This window comes from Muscardinus avellanarius (assembly GCF_963383645.1).
Source record: "Muscardinus avellanarius genome assembly, chromosome: 3".
Taxonomy (NCBI): Eukaryota; Metazoa; Chordata; class Mammalia; order Rodentia; family Gliridae; genus Muscardinus; species Muscardinus avellanarius.
In genome coordinates, this window is record NC_137788.1 from 150,138,909 (window position 1) to 150,163,161 (window position 24,253).

Below are 24,253 nucleotides of genomic sequence, written 5' to 3' on the forward strand. Positions count from 1 at the left end.
CCTCTGTTAGTCCCTGTGATGATTTATATCAGCAACTTAAGCCATGAGACACAAACAAGAATTGCTTCTGTTCTGGTTATCTATTGCTGCCTAACAAACACACTAAAACTTAGTGGCTTAAAACAACACCCATTTTGTTTGCCTATGATTCTAATTTGTGGACTGGGCTCAGCTGGGCTCGCAGTGATCATTCCTGGGAGGACATTCAGTTGGCAGGTTGGTAGGGAACCGAGCTTGGCTGTCATAGCTGGGCAGCTTTCTATGCCTGTGTAGCCTTGGAGTGGCTTCTGCCCCATGGGAAGAGCCCACTTTGTCCCTTCATGTGATTTTAAATGTAGTGTGGCTGGATTTCTTTGCATGGAGGTTCAAAACTCTCAAGAGCACAAAAAAGCAATGGCTTCCTGGCAGAAAACTCAGCCCCAGGATTGGCAGAATGCCATTCCATTGCATTTCATTTGTGCAAGCAATTCCCATGCTGAGAATAGAGTCGAGTCCCAGGAAGGGCCTGGAGGAGGGCAAGATTGTCAAAGTGCCTTAGACACAATTCTGAATATATGTACTTGTAAATTTTATACCATGAAGATCTACTTTAGCTTATCGTAGTTCAAGTTCTGTTAAAGAACCAAAGACAAGGGCAAGAGTATCAGAGATGGCTGGGATTCATCGAGGGCCACTCAAATAATGGAGTGCCACAATCTTCCTTCTGATTATAATAATTCACGTTCTTCTAACTTGCAGAATAAACTCACTCACCGTCACCCAGGAGCCAAAATATATGAACACATTTTAACTTCATGCAGAGTATGAAGTCTAGAATATTATCCTCTAAGTCATACCTACAATATTTTTTCCTAATTAAAAAAAAAAATAGACCCAGGTATCAGTGAGACTCCTTTTGTGTTCTTCTTCACCCAGGTATCAGTGAGACTCCTTTTGTGTTCTTCTTCAAAGTAAACATGATAAGTGTACCTCATCTTGACCTGAAGACTTTAATTTATTTAAGGGTAAGACACAGATGTAGAATACCTTTAGCAGACACATGATTGTGAAAAGGGAAAAATGATGTGTATCAGCTACTGCTTTGTAAAAATTATGAAATCTACCTGCTCATATACCACCAATCCTTTTATCTCAGGGGCAAAAAATATTCCTAGATTAGAGCTCATTTCTACTCCTTGGAAAGTGTACGTGTTTTTTCTGCCTTCTAGGCCACTGGATCCACCCCCTGGATCATCCTTTCTTTTTAATATGAAATGGCCAATGTTTGTACCCAAATAATGTTGTCAATCTTTTCCTGGTGTACAGGTCAGATACCCGGAAGCCTCTTTTCATTTCAAATCCTCCCCATCCTTTTTAGTCCACAAGGCTAGTGTTTCCATCAGTATGATTATATCTAAAAATGTCATAGGGTTGCGTTAATGGTATCCATGTTTAATTCATCAGAAATCTCAAGACCAATCACACTCTACTTTGGGCTGCTGTGATACAATGCCTTTGAAATTCTTAGAAGTCCTTCTGTCTAGCTGGGTCTGCAAGGGCCACAGAAATTCTCCTGAAGTCTCAAGCAAGGGCTTAATTGTCTTTCTGAGTTCATTTTAGCCACTTTTCCTCTCTGGGCCTTGGTTTCCGTCCTCACCTTCAGGACATTTCTTCCTCTGACAAATCTTTTTTTAATATTTTTTTAATTTGGAAACAGGGTCTCTTAAGCCAGTGAGGCTGGCTCTGAACCAGCGCGATCCTCCTGTCTCCACCTCCCAAGAGCAGATTACAAGTGTGCGCCACCACGCCCGGCAAGAAAACTTGTTTGATGTCAAAGGTAGACATGAAAAGGATTTAATTTTCCAAACTAGCAAGTTCAGATTTGAAAATATTTTTAAGTTGAATTTTAAAATCAAGTTATCTTATTCTTTAGTCTATCTCCCTCTGTCTGGATATCAAACACAGCTAGGAAAAGACAGTTGGCACTTAAAATATTCAACCTGGAAACTCCTTAGAAAGGTGCATGAATTGAGTCTATTTTCTGTCTTGTAAATTACCGAAGATGACAACGTTGCCAAATATTCTGCCATGATCTACTGTTAGTCGCCTTTCTTCCAATTTCTATTTACAATTCCCTTATGACTTTCTAACATTGGGTTACAGGTTTTTTGTTTGTATCCCTCAAAACCTATTCTCGACTAAAGCCAATGTCAACATCACATTAATATTTATTTCACCAGCACCCCATTTTTAGTTACGTGCACAACAAAGAACTCCAACACACTGTATGTACAACACCCTATTATATTTTCTCATAATCTGAAGGGTCAGGAATTTGCACAGTTTATCAGTTCTGTTCTGCCTGGATTGGGCTCAGATAATTTGATTGACCACATTTAGTTTATGTCTGGTCTTATGTGAAGGCTCCACTCCCAAATCCAGTCTTGCTGCTACTCTGAGGTATGGCCCTTCTTTGTCTTTGGATAGTTTGGGCTTCCTTACAGAATCATGTTAGAAATGGCTACGCCTTTTATATATAGTCTGTCTTCCAAGATGGAGTGACCCCGAAAGAAAGTTAAAAGCTGATTAACATTATAAACCAAGTCTTGGAAAGTACCCAGAATTGCTTCTGTTGCACTGTAAGAGTAAATAAAGCCACAGGTCCAGTGCAGATTCAAACGCAGGGGATGACCAAAGAGCTTCTCATGGAACAGATTATGTACAGATTACAAAAGTTTATTCCAGAACCTTTCTTCTTTTCTGTGAAAAAAAAAAGCTGACCTAGTTTTCTTTCTGATAAGTTTGCTGGGCCCTCTATGACTTACAGCATGTCCTAATATTTTCTATCTACTAGTTTGATAAGGAAATTATTCTGGTACCTTAGATAACCTTTGTCATATGGGCTTCAAAATCACCTACACTATAGTTTAATGGTGTCATAAGGATGTTAACAAATCAACTTTCTAATTTTCTTCATTGCACCCTAGTATTTTGACCTCCTATCCCTAAGTCTTGGGGGTCCATGAAAGCTGGTCTGCATTGGTTTGAGTAAAAGAAAGCTAGTTTTTTTCAAGGTGGCTAAAAATCTAGTTAGTTTACCCTTATATTTTTAAATTATTAAAATATATTTACACACAGAAGAATTGTTATATGTACATTTGATAAGGTTTGGCAAATATATACACAGAATTAAACACCAACACAATTAATTTACAGAACATCTTCATCATTTTTACAATAATTTCATTTATGCTGTCTCAAGTATTCTCCTCCAGCAACAGTTTCTAGCTCCAGGTGAGCTTAAATCTTTTAGACTCCTTTGAATTATATTATTATATTATACAATGGACATTGTTATTTCTAGCTTCTATGTAAGTGTGATTATTTGAGAATGATCCATGTTGTTCTATGTATTTGCAGTTAATTCCTTTTTAATAACAGTTTTGATTGTGCAAATTTACCACAACTTGTCTATTTATGCACCTCTTGATGTACACAGGTTGAGTTGTTTCCATTTTGGGCCTATTGTGAATGAATTTGCTATGAATATTCATGTAAAAATCTTGTTATCATATGTTTTCATTTCCCTTGGGTAAATACCTAGAATTGTTCAGCTGGATGGTAAGCATTGTACTATTTTACATTATTACTACAATGTTTTCAAATTATGGTTGTTCCATAGCCTTGTCAACAATTGATGCAGTGTTTTATTTCTATTAATTTATTTTTATACTTATTTATCTGTTTATTAATTTAATTACTGTGTCACTGGGGATTGAACCCAGGTGCATTCTACCTCCAAGCTACACCCCCCGCATTATTTTTTATTCTTTATTGTGAAGCAGGGTCTCATTAAATTGCAGATGGCTCACTTAGTAGCTGAGGCTGGCCAAAAAGTTGTGATCCTCCTATCTCAGCCTCCAAGGGATTACAAGCATATGTCCCCACACCCAGCTAGTAAGTGATTTTAATTTGAGCCATTTTAGTGGGTAATATTTGACAGTGGTAAATCATTATAATCTTATGTTGCATGTTTATAATGATTTATGATGCTGAGCACATTGGCATTAGTCAGCTTTCTGCTACTATGATAAAATGCCTGAGATAATCAACTTAAAAGGAGAAAAGGTTTGTTTTGGCTCATAGTTTCAGCCTGTGGTTGCTTGGTCCTGATGTTTTGGAACAGTGGCATCAAGAACATCAAGAACACATGGTGAAAGATGCCAGTCCACCTCATGAAGCTGGGAAAGGGAAACAGCCAGAGTCCCAATACTTTCTTCAAGGGCACACTTTAGTTATATATTGTCCACTAGAATCTAATCCTTATAGTACCACAGGCTGGTGACCAAGCCTTCAACACATAGGCTTTTACGATAACTGTAGTAACATTTTATGTACTTATTAACCTCTTCTGTTTCTTCTTTAATGAAATATCTACTCAAGTTGTTGACCATTTAATTATTTGTCTTTATTGTATGGAATATTGCAATATTGGTTGCTTTTATATTTTTCTTTGTTTCTTTTATCAGATAAAGATATTGCAAGTATTTTCCTCATTTTATGACTTTATTTTTTCTAATTGGTATACTATTTAAAAAGGTTTCTTTTTATGTGGTCCATCTTTGTTATTTTAGACTTATAAGAGTTTTCTTCCTTATTTTTCTGTAAATTTTATAATTAATCTTTTTATTTAGTTCTTTTGTACACATGTGTGTCTACAGGTATGGGTTGTAGTAAAAATCATGTTTGTTTCTTTGTTCATTCTGATAACTATTATTTTTAACTTAAATTTTTGAAAAGAATCCCAATTGCCTTTTTGTCTCTAATTTTATTAATCTTTGTGTCTTTTCTCTCTTTTTATTTTGGTAGGTGTGTCTAATGATTTATCAATCTTAATTATTTTTCAAATAATCAACACTTTATTTCATTGATTTTTTGTATTATTCATCTGTTCTCTATTTCATTAATTTTAGCTTTTAACTTTATTATTTCTTTCCTTCTATTGCCTTTGAGATTGATTTATTCTTGTTTTCTTAAGACACTGAGAGTTATCTTAGTCTCTTAGGCATTATTATTTATTTGTTTTTTGTGCAGGTACTCATAATTATCAACTTAATTTTTAGAGGCACCTTTGTGAAGGGTATGGTAGTGCATGTCTATGGTCACAGTACTTGAGAAGGTGAGACAGGAGGATAATAGATTTGAGATCAGCCTCAACAATTTAGCAAGACCTTGTTTTTTGTTTGTTTGTTTGTTTTTGTTTTTTTGCAGGTCTGGGGATGGAACCCAGGGGTATTCAACCTCTGAGCTACAACCCTTGCCCTAATTTTTATTCTTTATTTTGAAACAAGGTCTCACTGAGTTGCAAAGGGCCTTGCTAAATAGCTCAGGGTGTCCGAAAACCTTGTTTTAAATCTTTAAAAAAAATTATAAAAGAGTGTAACTCAGAGATAAAATGCCCATGGGTTCAATCCCCAGAACCAAAATTAAGCTAACTAATTAATTAATTAATTAATAATAAAAGCTGACTTTGCTATATCTCATAGATTTTAATATCTTGTGCTTTTTTCCTCTTTTACTTCTAGATCTTAAATATTTTTCTCTACTTCTTCCTTCAATGACCCACTCATCATGCAAAAGTATATTGTTCAATATCCATGTGTTTGCATAATTTGTCATTTTTCTTGTTGTCTATTTATAACCTTATTCCATTATAATCTGATAGGATGTTAAGAAAAAGCAGTACAAGTATATAACAATTAAATTTAAAAATTGCACATCTTTAGCCATCAGAGATTACAAGTGTGTGCCACCACGCCTGGTTATTTGTTTTTCTAATGGTGAGATCTTTGAGTTCTCTGAATATTCTATATATTAGTACTCTCTCAAAGTCTTAGTTGGCAAATATTCTCTCGAGTTCTGTTGGCTCTCTGTTAAGGTTCTTGATAGTTTCTTTTGCTGCACAGAAGCTCTTCAGACACTAGACACAATATTTAAGGTTAGTATCAAAGGGTCATAAATACACAACAGAGAACAGAGAATAATCATATACTAGAGGCTACTCAATTGTAAGGCATATATAGTGATAAATATCTACCTCTATAAGATACTATTAAGAAAAAGACAGTAAGCCAGTCATGGTAGTACACACTTAAAATCCCATAATCCAGGAGGCTGAGACATGAGGTATGCGGTTTGTGGCCAGCCTCGGCTATTTATTGAGGTCTTTTACAACTCAATGAGAACCTGTTTTAAAAATAAAGAATAAAAAATAGGGCTGGGGATGTAGTTCAGAGGTTGAATACCCTTGAGTTCCATCCCCAGTATTGCAAAAAGAAAAGAAAAAGAAAGAGAAAACAGACATAAGAAACCTACAAACTGATGGAAAGCTATCATAAGCAACAAATATACAAACTTAAGAAACTGGGAATCATAAAAAGGAATAGCAAAGAAACAGTGAGCTCCCATAACCCCACAAGAGCAGAGCCCACCAACACAGAATTGCAGAGTTTGATTGACTTTCCTATATTCATATTGAGAGATTAGGACATTGGAACTTCCAGTTTCTTAGGCTTACTAACACTAATCACTGCTTTTATTTACTTATTTTTATTTTTTGCTTTTTTTACTTATTTGCTTGAATGTCATTAGGAGACAACCAGAAAGAGAAAAAAAAAAAGGTAGAAAGCTGGGTATGGTGGCATATACCTGTAATCCTAGTTCTTGGGAGGATGAAACAAAAACATCGCAGGCTTGAAACCAGACTCAGCAATTTAAGAGGCCCTCAGCAACTTAGAAGATTCTATTTCAAAATAGAAAATAAAAAGGGGTCTCAGGGCATAAACTAGAGGTAGAATGTTCCCAGGTTCAATTCCCCGTACCACAAAAAAGGGAAAAAAGGAAATAAAGACATAATAAAGAAACCCTTGCATTCCTTTTCTTCTCATGGAATGTATTTTATAATAAGCAATGGCAGGAACTTTTACCAACTCAATGGGAAATGTCACTAAAATTGCCAACGACCCTTATCAGAATGTTCTCACTAGTTCTCAATACCTTTTGCTCCTTTTAGATATCATAGTTATGACTGAAAGAGCCCCACATTTTCACAATCAGTGTGTCAATTTTGGCAACAGAGAGAAAACTAAAAATAAATGTGCTTTTGTAATATAGAAATGTACAAATTAACTTATTTATTTGAATCTTTAAATAATTTACTTAGAAGCCAGGCGTGGTGGCGCACATTTGTAATCCCAGCATTCGGGAGGCTGACACCGGAGGATCGCGGTTCATGGACAGCCTCAGCTACTTAGTGAGGCCCTCTGCAACTCAGTGAGACCAGGTTTAAAAAATGAAGAATAAAAAAATAAGGCAGGGGTTGTAGCTCAGAGGTCGACTGCCCCTGGGTTCCATCTCCAGACCCGCAAAAATAAATAAATAATAATAATAATAATAATAATAATAATAATAAATAATTTACCTTGTTAGGAGGTATCCATCATATATTAACTCATTCCTTCATGCAAAATATAAGCTCCTAATATAAGTCATGGTTCAAATATATACATCTGAATATATTTGAATATAACTATTTATAACTGATATAACTATAATTATATATACAACTAATATATAGTGATATATATAGTTATTAGTTCTTCATTTGTGATAAAGCTCCATGAAAAAAAGCTCTTGTACCTAACCTCAAGGAGCTTACACTTTAGTGACAAAATTAATTTTTATGAATACAAATAAATATGAGACAGCAGGACAACAGGCTTAGGAATATCCTCAGCAAGTTAGCAAGGCCCTCTGCAACTTAGCAAGACTGTTTCAAAATAAAAAATAAAAAGGTCTTGGGAGTGTAGCTCAAAGGTATAACATCCCTGGTCAATCCTCAGTAACACACACACACACACACACACACACACACACACACACACACTCAAACAAATACAAATAAATATTCATTAGAAATGTGCATTAAAATGTGCATTATTCAGGCTGGGCGTGGTGGCGCACGCTTGGAATCCCCCGCTTGGGAGGCTGAGAGAGGAGGATCGCACAGGTTCGAAGCCAGCCTCAGCTACTTAGTGAGGCTCTCAGCAACTTAGTGAGACCCTGTTTCCAAATAAAATATAAAATAGATCTGGGAGTATAGCCCGGAAGTAGAAAGCCTCTGGGTTCTACCCCTAGTACCACACACAAAAATAAATGTGCATTATTCAATGTGTAAAATATGTTACATGAAATATTTGTTTAAAAACAAGTAGTGTAGGAAGATTTGAGTCATGATGACAAGAGGAGGAATTATAATGTTAAGGGAATGGTCAGAGTAGACGTGATGGAGAGGGACCACTGGAGGAATGTGAACATGGTGAAGGACGTAAGCAAAGCACATCAAGTAAGGGATACAGGCAGTGCTCCAGGCAGTGCTCCAGGGCAGTGCTCCGGCACAGGAAAATAACTGGTGCCCCTGAGTCCAAACACAGCACCCTGTATGGGGTAAGTACAGGTTGTAGGAAATGATGCCAGAGAGCCGTTTGAAAGCCACATCCCTTAGGGTTTTGTGGGTGATCTTAGGGAGTTTGGCTACTCTACATATCTCACTCAAGAATCTTTTGACTATCTTAAGGAGAATGACATGATTTCAATGAATCATTGTGTCTGCTATGTTCAAACTAAACTCTAGGGTAAAACGGATACAAACATCTCTTTACAAAAGGAAACGAAAATCTCTTTCTAGCCAGATGGTCCTAATTCTCTGACCCTGCCACATCTTCCTGTAGGTTCCAAAGTGGAATTATATACCATAGTAAGACATCCTTATGTTTTGTAACCTAGAGTCTTAAATTCTGGTCAATGAGTTCTACAGGTCACCTAGGTCTCAGGGCAGTGGATGCCAACGTGATATTATGGTCTGTTGGCTTCCAGTCTGGCACGGGCAAGGTTCATTGTTCTGTGCCTGGATTCAGTCAGATTTACTGTGTCTCTGCTTGGGGTACCAATTTTCATTACCAGTTAAGATTCTTTCCATCGCAAATCATTTTACCTTTATGGTCATAATTCATCATGGCCAAGGGCAAAAATGAAGCCAAGCTTCAGAAGGTGCTGTAATCTGGAAAGCCATGGATATATAGTGAATCCTTTGAAAAGCAAACAGGATTGACCCTGCTTGGGTTGAGTCCATCATGACCTAATCAATCATATTCAATTGGATTATCATATTGTGTAGAGGAAGCCATAGGGCATCCCCTTGTGGATGGATTGGGATATATTCACAGCAGGGATAGCCAAGAATTCTATAGTTCCAATTAAATATATAGTCTAAAGAGAAATTATTTTAAGTAGAACACATTTATTTTGACTGTCAAACTTGTTAAAAGATCTAAATATTAACTCAAGAAACCAACCAGGTCTATGACTGTAGCCAGTCCCAAGCCGGGGGGTGGCTTATGAAATATTTGAACTGTTGCATCAGTTCAAATTGAGATGTACAATAAACACAAATTACACACTGGATTTGGAAAACCAAGCGCAAAAAGAGAATATAAAGTATTTCCTTCGTTTTGTTAAATATCTGGACACATTGCATAAATAAAATATTTGTTTGAAATCTATTTCATCTATTTTACTAATATGATACTAGAAAATTTAAAAATATATATCTGGCTCCCATTCTATTTCTGTTGCACAGTACTTAGCTAGATTTTTAGTACGTTTTGAAATTGAGTGAGCACTATATGCAAATATTTTGAGACATACATTTTATATAAAGGTGTCCTTTGTCATCTCTATACGTCTATCTCCAGCATGTACAATCATCTTTTAGTGGCCTGTACCTGCAATTCTTTTTGGTACTATAGCCATTTTCCTCTGCATGCTAGGGGGTTTACATCCATGGCAGTTTTTGGCTCTTAGAAAGTTTTTAAGTTTCATGCCATAACTGTTACTGGATCTAGAATGCCAAGTTCCTATGCAATGAGTTTTGATAAACTGTGAAATACTAATTAGACTTGAGTTCCTGCAGCATCAGATTAGACTTTGCCTGAGGTCACACCCTAAATTAACTTCTCTCTCTTCCCTTTCTTACTTCAACTCTTCTGCCAGTTTATTCTGGGCACAATTCCTTAATAAAAATACTTACAAGTAAATTCTAATCTCAGACTCTGTTTATGGAGAACTTACAAAGGCACATGGCAATTACCTTTCAATGGCGTTGTGGGCACATTTTTGTAATCAGCCATGATTCCTGGTGAGCCTTTCTTTTGCTGCAGAGAGTGTTGTTTAGATACATAGATTCTACAGTGGTGTACACGTGCAGAGTCTTATTACCTCCGAAGAGGATTTTCCAAGGAGAGTAAAACACTAAGGGGATACCTGAAGGACAATGTCAAATTGTGAAATGCCCTATCTTTAGCTACTAAGAAGAGAAATTTTCTTCCAAAGAAGGCCAACTTAATCTTAAAAAAAAATCTCTTGTGGTTTGCAGGAGTGTGTTTAGAATGTTCTTCAAATGTCATGACTGTGCAGGATATGCAAAGGCACACCGTTGACTAATTAGCTGAGTGCCTTGCACTTGCCAGACTATATTTCTTATTAAATAGCAAACAATTAGCTGGGTACAGTCACACATGCCTGCAATCCCAGTACTTGGGAGGCTAAGACATTACAGTGACAAATTCAAAGCCAGCCTCAGTAACCTTAGTAAAACCCTGTTTCAAAATAAACAATAAAAGTGTTGACTAGGGGTCTAGCTCAGAGGTAGAATGCCCCTGAGTTCAATCCCCAGTTTTAAAATAATAATAATAATTATAATAATGAGAGGGAATAATTTCCAACTTCAACTCTGGAAAAAAAAACAAAAGAAACAACACCACAACAACATCATAAATAAAGTTAAAACAATGTAAAAAACCACGCTAGAATAAGCACAATAAATATGGGAGGTATTGGAAGAAAATGAAACTTTAACAAATAACCCAAAGGGCAAAAACCATAACAAATAATAAAAATTCATTTCTTTGGCCATGTTTAAAAATGCCATTTGAAATAAAGATTGAATTTTTTATTTGCACTTAAGGCTGTTCTGTGTTATCTCAGTAGAATAAGAGAGCCATTTATTTCTGTTTGATGTAAAGGTATACTTTTCATAAGACATGTTTTCTGTTCTATTAATGTAATCTTTTTTCCCATTTTTTTCAATGACTAATTTTCCACTTTGTAATTATGGTTACATCAGAGTGCTGTAGATATTGGTTTAAAAAAGGAGGCAAATGAGACAAAATATCAACGATATCAAAAAATTTCTGAAAATTTGCTTTCCTTCATATACAATGCTGACACATAGAGAGATAAGGGAAGGTTGCATTTGTTCTGGCTTTCAGAAAGCCCAAGGTATTGTAGTAGGAACCGAAGAAGTAGGCAAATATGTTTGCCTGAAAATGAAAAATCCTTTTTTTAAATAACAGCAAATATTTGCCTTTAGTTGAGAGCAAATCGATGTCACTCTCCTCTGAAGTAGCGCCAGTTGTATCAAAATAAAAGAGACTTTGTGATGCCATCCTCGGTTATTCCTGAACCCTGCAGCAACACAGGTCAGAAGGTGACCCTAGCCAGGGGCTAAGTCACGTCCTGGATGAAGGGCGATGGCTGAGAGCAAGTGCCATGATAGAAGTCCAAGACACTGCTGGACGTGGTGGCACATGCCTATAATCCTAGTTCTTGAGAGGCTGAGACAGAAGGATCACAGGTTTAGTGCCAGAACACAGTAAATTAACAAGGCCTTTTTTGAAATACAAAAAATAATAAATCAGAGGTAGAGCACACCTGCTTTCAATATCAAGTAACACACACACACACACACACACACACGAGCTAAATACAGTTAAAACTAGGGAAAACACACCCATGTGAAGGAAACAGGAGAATTTTTTCATTCATGCGGTAGTTTCAACTTGGTAAATTTATTCAATAAGGTTTGTAATGTCATTTCATAAATAAACATATTTATAAATAGAATAAATCAGGGTGTTCGGTGCAGCTTAATTCATATACCTAAATCACCAGGGACAATTTCGTTGGGCTTTCCTGCAACCGAATTGCTCTCTCCACACTTTCCCTAGTTATTTGCTGTGATGGCAAAACTAGCTTTGATTATTCTTATATATTGAGCACCAATGATTTTTGTTAGTGATACAGTCTATATCCCTGCACAGAGTTGTGAAGAGAATGAAGGAATAGGACGAGCACCTACTTTTATTACTAATGTTTAAGAAGAAATATTTATCTGTTCAAGTTGCTTCTGTGGGAGTAAAAATAATACCCAGAAGTCTGACTCTGAAAAAAAAAACCACACTGAGTATTTAGACATTGATATTCAAAGTTGAGTTTGGCTCAGTTATAAGAATGAAACCAAGTTTTCCTTTTTAAATATAATTTTCTCTTAATTTTTAAATAATTTTTGGTGCATTATAGTCTCACATAATAATGTAATTCATGGTGATGGCTTTCACCCAGCTCCCTCCCCATTCCACCCTTTCCCCATACAGGGTATTGAGATTGAAACTTGTATTCTCACATATGTACATGATGTGATGGAAGTAATTTCTTTATTGATTGAGATTATTATTTTGTATTCACTCTGTCAGCTAACCTCATATACACATATTCACCATAAAATTTCTAAGTTCTTTTGTATCATGTTAAAATTGTCAGGGATATGTGATGCATGCATTAAGTCACAGTGGTAATAGTGAGATAACTAATAGCTACCCGTTAGCTTTGTAATATAAGCAAGTTTTCCATATACCCACATTTAGTTTAAGTACTCAAACTTTTAATTTTAAAAATTTTGCTTAGATATATTTTAAAAATACAGAAATAAATTCTACTGACCCACAGACAAAAGGAATCAATAGAGCTTTACTTTTCTTTATTATTCAGAATTTCCTTTATATTGCTTAGCTAATTTGCTATCCTAGGAGTCACTGAAGAATGGAAATTTTTTTTTTTTTGCTCAACAGAAAAAATGTCCAATACTGCTTTGCAGTTTTTTCCCCCTGGGTCTCCTGTAGGTATGTGTGTTTATGTGTGTATATGAATGTATATACACGTGCATGTATATATGTGTGAATAGACATATGTATTTATGTATGTGTGTGTATTATGTGCCTGTGCATACATGTGTGTCTTGTTTATGCTTTCCTCTATTTGTTAGCTATTTCGAGTTAGGAAAATAGATATTTGTGAACAAAGATAATTACCTAGAAGTGATAGGCATAGATATTAAAATTTCTGTTTCTCCACTGACTGTCTTCTAGTTTATGATACACATAGTCATTGCTCTAAGTCTTTTTCATCATTACAGTGTTGGCAGAATAATTGCATTAGACTTAAAAAGTTTGCAAGAAGATGAATTCTAGTGTTGTTGTTGACCTCAGTATTATTATTATTATTATTATTATTATTATTATTATTATTAACAATAAGCACAGTTCTTCTGAAGGATTATCAGAAAACAGTGCAAAGAGTAACCTATTCACATGTCAGAGTTTACATGAAGCAAGGACATCTATTTTGGCTGCTTGGAGTCACCTACACCTTAATTCCTAGTTCTGGTCTGTGTTTAAATCAATGACCACTCCTGGTAAGTGAAATTTAGATGAATAAGTTGTTTCAGTACTAGAGAAAGGACACTGAGCCCCTGAGTTTAGAAAACCCCTTCATGGCTCTTTGAACCAAGAATAGAGACACTATCTGAGATGAAAGGTAGTCTTAGAGAGAGAGATGTGTAATGTATGAGAAGAAAATAGCCTATGTCAGGTCCTCTTATGATTTTTCATTCATTCATTATACACAAACTTGTTGAATATTAGTTCCATCCTGCCATTTCTCTGGGCTCTGAGAGCTATGAAACAAGCCATGGAGTCCACATTTTAAATTTTTTCCATTGGTGCATTTTAGTTATATATCTTAAAGGGTACAAAATGTTAGAGACAGAAATGTACACAACCCTTATTTAGCCCTTCCCCAATTCCCTCTCCCTCCCTCCTTGTGGTTGGCTTACTGATTGACTTGAATATGTTTATGAATATATGTCATCTACATTAGAAAAATTTCCTCTTACCCTCTCCCAGCCCCTTCAGGTAGGTCACCTTATTTGCTCACCTACCATTTCTTTTTCCTGCTCTAGAGTTATTCCTATGACCTTTTATCCTCTAGCTTCCACACATTAGGGAGAGCATCACACTTTTTACGTTTTGTGACTGACTAATCTCAGTTAGCATAATGTTCTCCAGTTCCATCCATTTCCCCACAAATGACATAATTTTGTTCTCCTTTATGGTTGAGTAAAATTCTATTGTGTACATATCACACCTCAACAGAGAGCCAAAAAATGGGAAAAAATTTTTGCCAACTTTTTCTCCAACAAAGGACTCATATCTAGAATATACAGAGAACTCAAGAAACTGAATGCTAAGAAAACAAATAACCCAATAAAAATGTACAAGTGAACTAAATAGACATTTAACAAAAGAAGAAATTCAAATGGCCAATGAGTATATGGAAAAAATGTTCAAGATCTTTAGCAATCAGAAAGATGTAAATCAAAATTAACCTGAGATCTTACCTAACTCTAATTAGAATGACAATCACTCAAAACACAAACAACAAATGCTGGTTAGGATGTGGAGAATCGGGAACTCTAATACACTGTTGGTGGGATTGCAAATTAGTGCAACAACTTTGAAAAACAGTATGGATGATTCTTTGATAAATGGGAATAAGTTTACCATATGATCCAGCAATACCAGTTCTGGATATCTACCCAAAAGAATGGAAATCAAACTACCAGACTAATGCATACATATCTATGTTCATGGCTGTATAATTTACAACTGCCAAACTATGAAACCAGCCAAGTTGTCCATCAACAGATGAATGGATTGCAAAATTATGGGATATAAACACAACAGAGTCCACTTTTTGAAAACTCTGCTTGTATTCATTTTTTTGCATAGGGAGATATACTAGCTAGATGAATGCAGACATATTTAAACAAAGCTTTCCTTAAGACATGCACAATATCATATGGAATAAAGATACATTCTTCTAATTCCATGAGAAGCTGGACACATAGCAAGAAAAATATGTGCTCATTTGAAGGAAATATCAAGAAATGTCACAAATTTTTCCTGGATGGAATAAACAATATTGAACACTGCGCTTGGATTTTACTTCCAGCTTGCATCACAGGTTTGGTAAAATGAGTGAATTTATGAATATATAAAATTAATTTCCTTATTTACCAATTGTGGCTGATTATTCCTGAATTTACATTATAAATAGAAAGACCATCCCCTCTTCTACAAAAAGTGAAAGCTCTGAGGGGGCATATATTTGCTTACTTGATCATCTTCTGTGTCCAGAATAGTCCCTGACACCTAGAAAATGTCCAAGGAGTATTTAAGTGAGTGGCTGGTTTAAAAATATGAAGCAATTAGGTGAATTTCAAATGTGAATATAATTAAAATTATCATCACTATAATTAAAGCATTATTCACTTTACACATGAAATTAATCTTCAAAAGCACTATAGGAAACTGGGCAATTGAATAAATAATTCAACCAACTTATGTGATAACCACCTTTGAGTGCCTAAGAGCCAAGTATCTTGGAGGGTGATAGAGATAGAAAAGTGAACAAAAAATATAGTGTCTCTGCCTGAATGAATTATGTTTTAATAGAGCTTGTGATATATTTCCATTTTTTTCCAAGAGAAAGAAGTTATCTTACATAAAATCCCTCAAGTTACGGCATAAATAGTTTGGGGTGGCTTAAGAAGCACAGAGTAGCCAGGTGTGATGATGCTCACCTGTGATCCCAGTACTGGAGAGGCTGAGAGAATAACAGGTTCAAGAATAGCAATTTAGAAAGATTCTCAGCAACTTAGTGAGACCTATTTCAAAATAAAAAAAGTAAAGAGGGATGGAAGTGTAACTGAGATGTAAAATGCCCCTGGGTTCAATATAAAATGAAAAAAAGTATCAAAAAGGAAAAAAAAAGTGTTGGAATTTCCCATGTTTCAGACTTATCATGGACCTAGGAGGTATCAGAAGAGGAAAGGCCTTATTTCTTAGTCTCCTCACTTTACTAATCACTGAACTGTGATTCTAGAGATAGCTATTTCCTTGGGATTCCTGTGATGAGAACATTTTATTAACCTTTTCAATCTAGCAAGCCTCCATCCACTTTTTAAAGTGCAGTTCAATATTCCTAATCTGAGAAGGTATCCTTAACTCCTCCAAGCTGAGTCAGGTACTTAGCCAGTACTTGACTCTTGCCATCATTACAATGATCTGAAATTCACCTGAACATAAGAATCCTCTGAGGGCACTAACTTACTTTTTATCTTCTTTTTTAACTTTTTATTGGAACATTGTAGCCATAAATCTTAATGGAGTACAAGATGGTGGAGACATGCACACACTGCCCAATTAACCCTTACCCAATTCCCTCCCCATTTTCTCCCCCTACCTCCTTCTCATGTTTGTCTTAGTGATTGACTTTGATATGTTTGTTAATGTACATCATGAACATTAGGGATTTTCCCTCTTTTTATCTTCTTGTTCTTTTTGTTTTTCTTGTAGTTATCGTTGTTGTCTCCTCCTCCTCCTCCTCCTCCTCCTCCTCCTCCTCCTCCTCCTCCTCCTCCTCCTCCTTCTTCTTCTTCTTCTTCTTCTTCTTCTTCTTCTTCTTCTTCCATCTTCTTTCTTCCTTCTTCTTTCTTCTTTCTTCTAGATTGAACCAGGGGCATTATACCTCCAAGTTATACCCATAGCTTCCTTTTATTTTGAATTAAGGTCTTATTGGTTGCTGAGGCTGGCCTGGAAGCTGTGATTCTCCTGCCTCAACTTCCCAAGTATTGGGTTTAAAAGAATGCACCACCGTGCCTACATCCAGCTCTTTTTCACAAGCCGCATCACAATAGCAGTGTACCAGAATCTCTAAAGGGTTACCAGAGAGTCTGTGTTTTAAAAATGTGTCTTATCATGGCCATAAGTTGTACAATATATTAAGTTAAACCTGTGTTTAGTTAGGATGGTTTGGGCTGCAAGGAAATGACAATTTAGTTCAGGCTGGGTTAAGTGGTGCCTCATTTATCATCTCACAGAACATGAGATTCAGAGGCAAAGAGGTGTCAGTTTAATTCAATAACATTCTTCTTGTACTCTGTTCTGAGATCGGCAGCTTTCATATCATCCTAAGGACACTTTACCCCATATAGTGATGCTCTCTGAAGAACAAGAAATTTTTGGGTTTTTTTTCCCCAGAAGTTTCTAGAAAATAATTCTTAATATCTCAAGTCAATTAGTTTCATAACTCCATCCCTAAACCCATTAATAAAGGATAGAAGATGAGATTAAGATGATTGGCTAAGAGTAATCAACTGTGGGAAATCAGAAATAAAGTGTCTTAGGAAATACATAAATATATTTGTGTCCGACATCTGGTCTCCTCCACTACACCATCTTCAACTGAGATTAAGAGTCTCATTACATTAATTTTTCTATCTGTAACACCTAGGCAGAAAGCATTTAATTTTGCCGAATGGATGTTGTAGGAATAACCTGGCTTCCTGGGAGATGAACTACTATATCCCAGTAGTCTGACTCTTGTATCATTGCTCTTACCCAGACTGCCATAGATGTAAGCTCCTTCCAACAGCCTTTTAACACATGTTTCAGAGGAAGTAGGAAGGGGAGAATCATTTAGGGCAGGCCTCCTGGCTCTATAACGTCCCCCAAACTTGCCATACAGGTGCTAAAAGAACTTCTCTGTCTGAAATGTTCAAGAAGTAAAAGCATTAAAATAGCAGGGTACTTTCTGTGCCTCTTCTGTATACTTCTTCTGATCATGCCTTTGTAATGGATTTTATAATCACATACCCGTTAATCCAAACACTTCTTAAAAGGTAATCATAATAACTTGCCCAGATCTAATGTAGAGAAATACTTTATGGCCCTAGGAAACGTTTTCATCCAAGTTATTAAAGTCCAATTACATCATGTTTTCTTCCAAGGAATGCCAAGTACTTAAGGGACAATATTTCAGTCACTCTCCTTTGTCTCCTGGAAATAATTACGAATTCACAGCCTAGATATTGCAGATAAAACCTTCTACCCTTCTTCTCGCATGAAATGGAAAAAATGTGCTCGCTCGCCTTGCATCGCACAATAGAATTAGAGAAGAAAAACTGTGATGAAATTGCAAATTCTGTTTCACTAGTTAATAATACACAAAGTCTTCTTCATCTAAATATCAGGACTCTGCGTTCTGCTTTTGACAAAGAAGAAACTACCACGTGTGGTCAAGTAAAGAGAATAAAACCTAAGAGTTTTTGAACAACATCCTTGGGCTCTATCATGACTCTTACCACAAGTGACAGTATTGAACCCACCCAGCCTGCTGGGAGTAGTAGGAGCAATAAAAATAATAGTATTTGTCATGAGTTATTATTATACTTTGATTAAAGGTAATTTTATTCACAACCACTATGGGACATAGGCTTTATTTTACTGTTTAGAGATCTGGAGCCCAGATAAGATTAATATGTGGAATGTGGCTAGTAAGAAGTGGCTTCCAGGATTCAAATGTGTCTATGCCCAAAGCTCATGGCCTTTCTGCTACCCCACACTATTCTGGAATAGTTGAGCTGGGCATTTAACAGAAATATATTTTGTTGAACTTGAGCAGGTCATTTAGGTTCTTACCGAGTGAACTTCTTCAAATGAAGATAGTATTTTACATTCCAAATTCTGCACATGGGTGATCCCAATCAGTTCTTTGAGAAGTGAAGTGCCTCTACAATAAGGCACCAGTCGTTTTTTTTATAAACTAGACCCAGATAAAGTGCCTAATCAAGCTGGATATAGTAGTGCATGCTGGTAATCTCAGCACTTGGGAGGCTGAGACAAGACGATTGCAGGTTTGAGGCTAGCCTCAGCACCTTATCTGGGGGTGTAGCTCAGAGCTAGAATGCCTCCGGATTCAATTTCTAATACCTCCCCCCCCCAAAAAAAAAAGTATCTTATTGACATCACAAGATGACTTACATGGGTTTGGGGACCTTTCCTATCTCTTTCTTTGACCAGAATAAAGTCTCAAAAATTTCATGGAAAACTCTTCCAAAGCAAAAGAAACATCAGTTTATTCCATTGCTCTAAGTAGGTAAGGTATTTTCAACCTTCTTAGAAAGGTTTAAGCCACCTCTAAATACAAGCAATTGCTGCTATATCTACTGCAAATAAACTAAGACTCCCGTGATCTCTGAGCAGTAAGCTCCATAAAGCTCAAGACATGGGATGCGCTCAAATGCCAATGGAAAATACCTGGGAAAGAGCAGAGGGACCATGAAGTTGGCTTCATTTCATCCGGTCTCTCCATCTCGCCAGACCTTTTCGATAACAGAGCATACATATTTAAATGTGAACGTTTTTTTATGATCATTTAATAAAAGGAGGATGAGGTAAGCAAATAACTGTTGAGAAGTAACATTTAATTTCCAAGAGTGCCCTGAGAGACATATTATGGAGTGCAGCCATTTCAATTGCTTGGAAATTCATTGTCAGAAACATTAAGCTAACTCGGGCTACAGGAAAGTCCCCAGAAGTATTCTCAAGAAGGTGTAAGTAGCCCTGGTTAGAAAATAAGCACGGGGATAATGGTATCCAGGATGTGGTGAAAGATTAGAAATTCCAAATCAAAGGTAAAGTATTTAGCCAGTTATCGCTCAGGTCAGAATCATATAGCATCAAAGTGCAGGGCTGGAAAGAGATTTGAGATGCCCTCAAGGGCAATTGCTCCCTCTAGGTAAGAACGGACTTTGGCCATACAGAACTGATGGATTTTGACGGGTTTTTAATTTCATGTTTCGTTTTATACTTAGCTTATAGTTCCCCGTGTGGTGTGCTCTACAGCTTCACATGCCATATATTTTTTCTCCCACTGACTTCACTGGATATGTTTTGGATGGTATTTGAAAGTGGGTCCTCCCTACTTTAACACCAGGGCTGTGAAGGAGAAATGGTAGATGCCAGCCCAGATCAGGTTCAGCATTATTTTCTTCACTTCTCAATGCCCACAGGTAGCTTTTGCATCCCTGGTACCCAAGTCCCCTCTCACCAGCCAACTTTAAACAATTTCCTTCAAATTAAACTACTATGACCTAGTATAATATATCTCTGACCTTTATCCCTATGAGTCACATATTTAATAGTTGAAGTGAAGTGCATTTTGTTGTTGTTGTTGTTGTTGTTGTTGTTATACTAGGGGTGGAACCCAGGGGCATTCTACCTCCACTCTACACTCCCAGCCCTATTTTTTTTTTATTCCTTATTGAAACTGTGTCTCATTGAGTTGCAAAGGACTTCACTAAGTAGCTGAGGCTGTATGTGAACCGTGATCCTCCAGTCTCAGCCTCCCGAGTGCTGGGAATACAAGCGTGCGCCACCACGCCCCGTAAGTGCATTTTTTAAACATTTTCACATCAACAATCCTTACTTTTTCCCTGCCTTCTTCCCTCCCTCCAAGTACCTCAGAAAAAGAGTTGATGTGAAACTGAGAAAAATCAAGAAACGATCTTTATGCTATGGTATCTTCTTAGATTTTTAAACTTGCTTGGGCTCAATAGGGATGCAGTCTTGCATATGTGTATAAATAGATGGATATGTATACAAACGCATACAAAAACACAATAAGAAGCTAACAGGAAGGGTCACCTTGATTTAAAATAGTACTTCTGAGCCTGTTCTTCCTTCTCAGCATTTATATTTCTAAATAGAGCTATCTCTATTGAAATTAGAGATAGTAGCCTCTATTGGGTCTTTTATAAACCTCAATAGAAGAAAATTAAATTGACTATTGTTTTTTTTTTAAGTTTCATGGGGAGATAGCTGTATGGAAAGTAAATGGAATATGTACCAGCTTGTCCTCATCTTGAAAACTTTGATGACTCTTTTATAGATTCTCTGCAAAGTAATTAAAGTCCAATTAATTGGAAAAATATACACAATGGGTATTCTGAATATTATATCTCCAACTTTTATTACCTCGAAAGAGTGGCTAAGCCGATATTGCAAGTATAAATGTTGAACTCCCAAGCAAATATCTCAGAAAAGACACACTTGCAATTTGTTGACTACAAAACAAACTTCCAGTGCCTCAGGGAATCCATCACTGGGTACTCAGGGTGGGCAGCCTGTTGGAATTCTTTTCATATAAGGTGATTACATGCACACGATTATGCAATGCATGCAATACTTTTAAAGAGACGTGAGAAATTGACCACCAGCAGAAATCCAAAGGAAATATTTTGTGACATAAAGAATTACCAAGCTTGTAATCCCCGCATTCGAAGGCTGAGACCACAGGATCATAGTTCGTGGAAAGCCTCAGCTACTTAGTGAGGCCCTCTGCAACTCAGTGAGACCCGGTTTCAAAATAAACAATAAAAAATAGGGCAGGGGATGTAGCTCAGAGGCCGAATGCTCCTGGGTTCCATCCGCAGACTCGAAAAAAAAAAAAAAAATTACCAAAGCCAGGTGTGATGGCACATACCTGAAATCCTAGTGCTTGGGAAGCTAAGGCAGGAGGAATATAGATTCAAGCTCAGCCTCAGCAACATATTGAGACCCTCAGCAATTTAGCAAGACTGTCTCAAATTTAAAAAAAATAATAAATAAAAAAGGGCTGGGCTTTTGTAGCTTGAAGGTAAAATCTTCCTGGGTTCAATCCCAAGAATTCTCCTTGCTCCTCCAAAAAAGAATTAGCAAGTAATTTATCAATTCTCTGAAATTGGATATTCACTTCTTAAACGTAAATGCAAATTCAGCTATTTGTCTCCTAAATAAATTCGGCCAAAATGTTCTTTCTCTCTCCCATTTATTCTCTAATTGTAAATCATAATAGCTGAAGCAACAATTTTATTCTCATAGTGAATTAACAGGTTTCTCTTCTATTCATTCCCCAGTTCAATACAAAGAGTGTGAGGTGGACTTCTGCTCCATGCAAGCATTCAAGGACTCAGGCTCCTGTCGCTTGATGGTATATTTTTGTGGAACCTCTGTCACTTAACTGCAAGTGACATATCATTTCCATTTAGTATCCATTGAATAGAAGTACATGCAAGGTGCTCATCAAATGTAGTTTATCTGTACTTACGGAAACACAAAATGGGTTTGGTGGGCATTTTGCCAGACTCAACTATGCGCTCTTGTTGTAGCTCTGTTGAACCTTTTGCTTCTTTCTCCTCTTCTAGCTGTATTAGTCAAGGGTTCTGCACAAAAGCAGGGGAGGGAGGGAGGGAGAGGGAGAGAGGGTGAGAGAGAGGGTGAGAGGGTAAGAAAGGGAGAGAGAGAGAGAGAGAGAGAGAGAGAGAGAGAGAGAGAGAGAGAGAGAAGAAGAAGAAGAAAGAGGAGGAGGAGGAGGAGGAGGAGGAGGAGGAGGAGGAGGAGGAGGAGGAGGAGGAGGAGGAAAGAGATAATAGAGGAGAGGTGAGAAGGGAATTATTAGAGAAATAGGCTCATCTAATTATGGAGGTTAATTTCACCTTAAATCAAGCTGGAGGATAAGGGAACGTGTTGGTGTGACTCCTAGCAAAGACATGAAAGCCCAGGTAGGGCTAAAGCAAGTCATAGAGTCCAAGGAGGGGAGAAGACCTGGAGTTCTGATATACACAGACAGGAGAAGGTGTCCAGAAAAGGGGAGAGGGAGAGGGAGAGGTGAGAGAGAGAGAGAGAGAGAGAGAGAGAGAGAGAGAGAGAGAGAGAGAGAGAGAGAGAGAGGATTACCTCCTTTTTGTTCTATCTGAGCCCTTTTCTAGTTGAATGTGCCCACCCACATCAAAAGCAAATCTTCCAAATCCCACCTAGTTATTCAAATACCAACCTCTACTGGAAATAATGCTGCATCAATGATCAGTTATCCTTTAATACAGTCAAGGTGACATATAAAGTTCCCCATCGTGCCTTCCTTCATTCCCTCAAAGGAGAAATCTCTCTTGAGAAGAGGATAATCCAGATTTTCTTCTATCTGACTTCTGTTTACCTTTTAAAAAGTCTACAGAGATTCAGTTTTGGATCCAACAAAAATCATTCCAAATCTACTATCAGGGCTGTCAGGCCGTAAGGAATTGCCTTGTGCACTAGGTCATTTAAAATAGAAACAGGCTGTATAATCTCAGGCTTAGAAGAAGTCTGGAGCCCAAGAAGTGAGTCAGCAAAGGCAGGGGTATTTGTAGAGTCAGCATTTCCCATCACTGCTGTAATGGATTCGATTGTGTATCTAGCTGAGCTGATTCTTCTTCCAGAGGCACTTTATGTCTTGTTAGCACTCTGTTCCTTTCTTCTTCTGTACTCTCCCTTCTAACTTTTATGTATTTATCTCAAAACAAAAGCACCTCACTATCTCTATGTTTCTACTCATGACTATTATGAACAAGACTAGTGCTAGCAATTTATTCCTATCAAGAAAAAATAGATTGTTTTGTAACAAAATTAGAAATGATAATACAGAATTTTAAAGGCCGTACCAAAGTCCAGAAACCCTACAAATTTCCCACTGAAATTGATTTTCTTAAGGAAATACTCTAGTTAAGGCAATTTATTTTTCTTATTGTGGTTATTTTTCTGTGATATCTAATGTGCATTACTTGAAGAGGCTGATTCTTTTATTTTCATTAAAAATGTATAGTATTTATTTGCATTATCATTAGATATATTTCTAGCTAACCTAGAATCCTGCTAGCAAAGTGGGTATGTATTTCAAACGTCTACCAAAACATTTTTTCTGTAGCAGCTTAAAAAAAAAGAAAAAGAGAAAGAGAACTGCAACTAGGCATAGTGGTATATGCCTGTAATTCCAGTACTTGGAAGGCTGAAACAGGAGGATCACAGGTTCAAGGCTAGTATCAGCAACTAAGTGAGCACGTAAAAGCAATTTAGCAGGACCCTATTAGAAAACACAGGGGTGTACCCAGAGGTAGAATGCCCCTGATTTCAATCCCCAATAACACACACACACACACACACACACACACACGCACGCACGCACGCACACACAATTGCAATTTTTGTGGTACTTAAAAAAATTTTTTAACTTCATTTGTCAACTGATTTTTACTCAATGTAAGGACATTTAAACTGATTTTATACCTTGCTTACAGTATTATTTAGGTATATCATGGCTTATTTCTGCCTTGAGTTGTTTCATT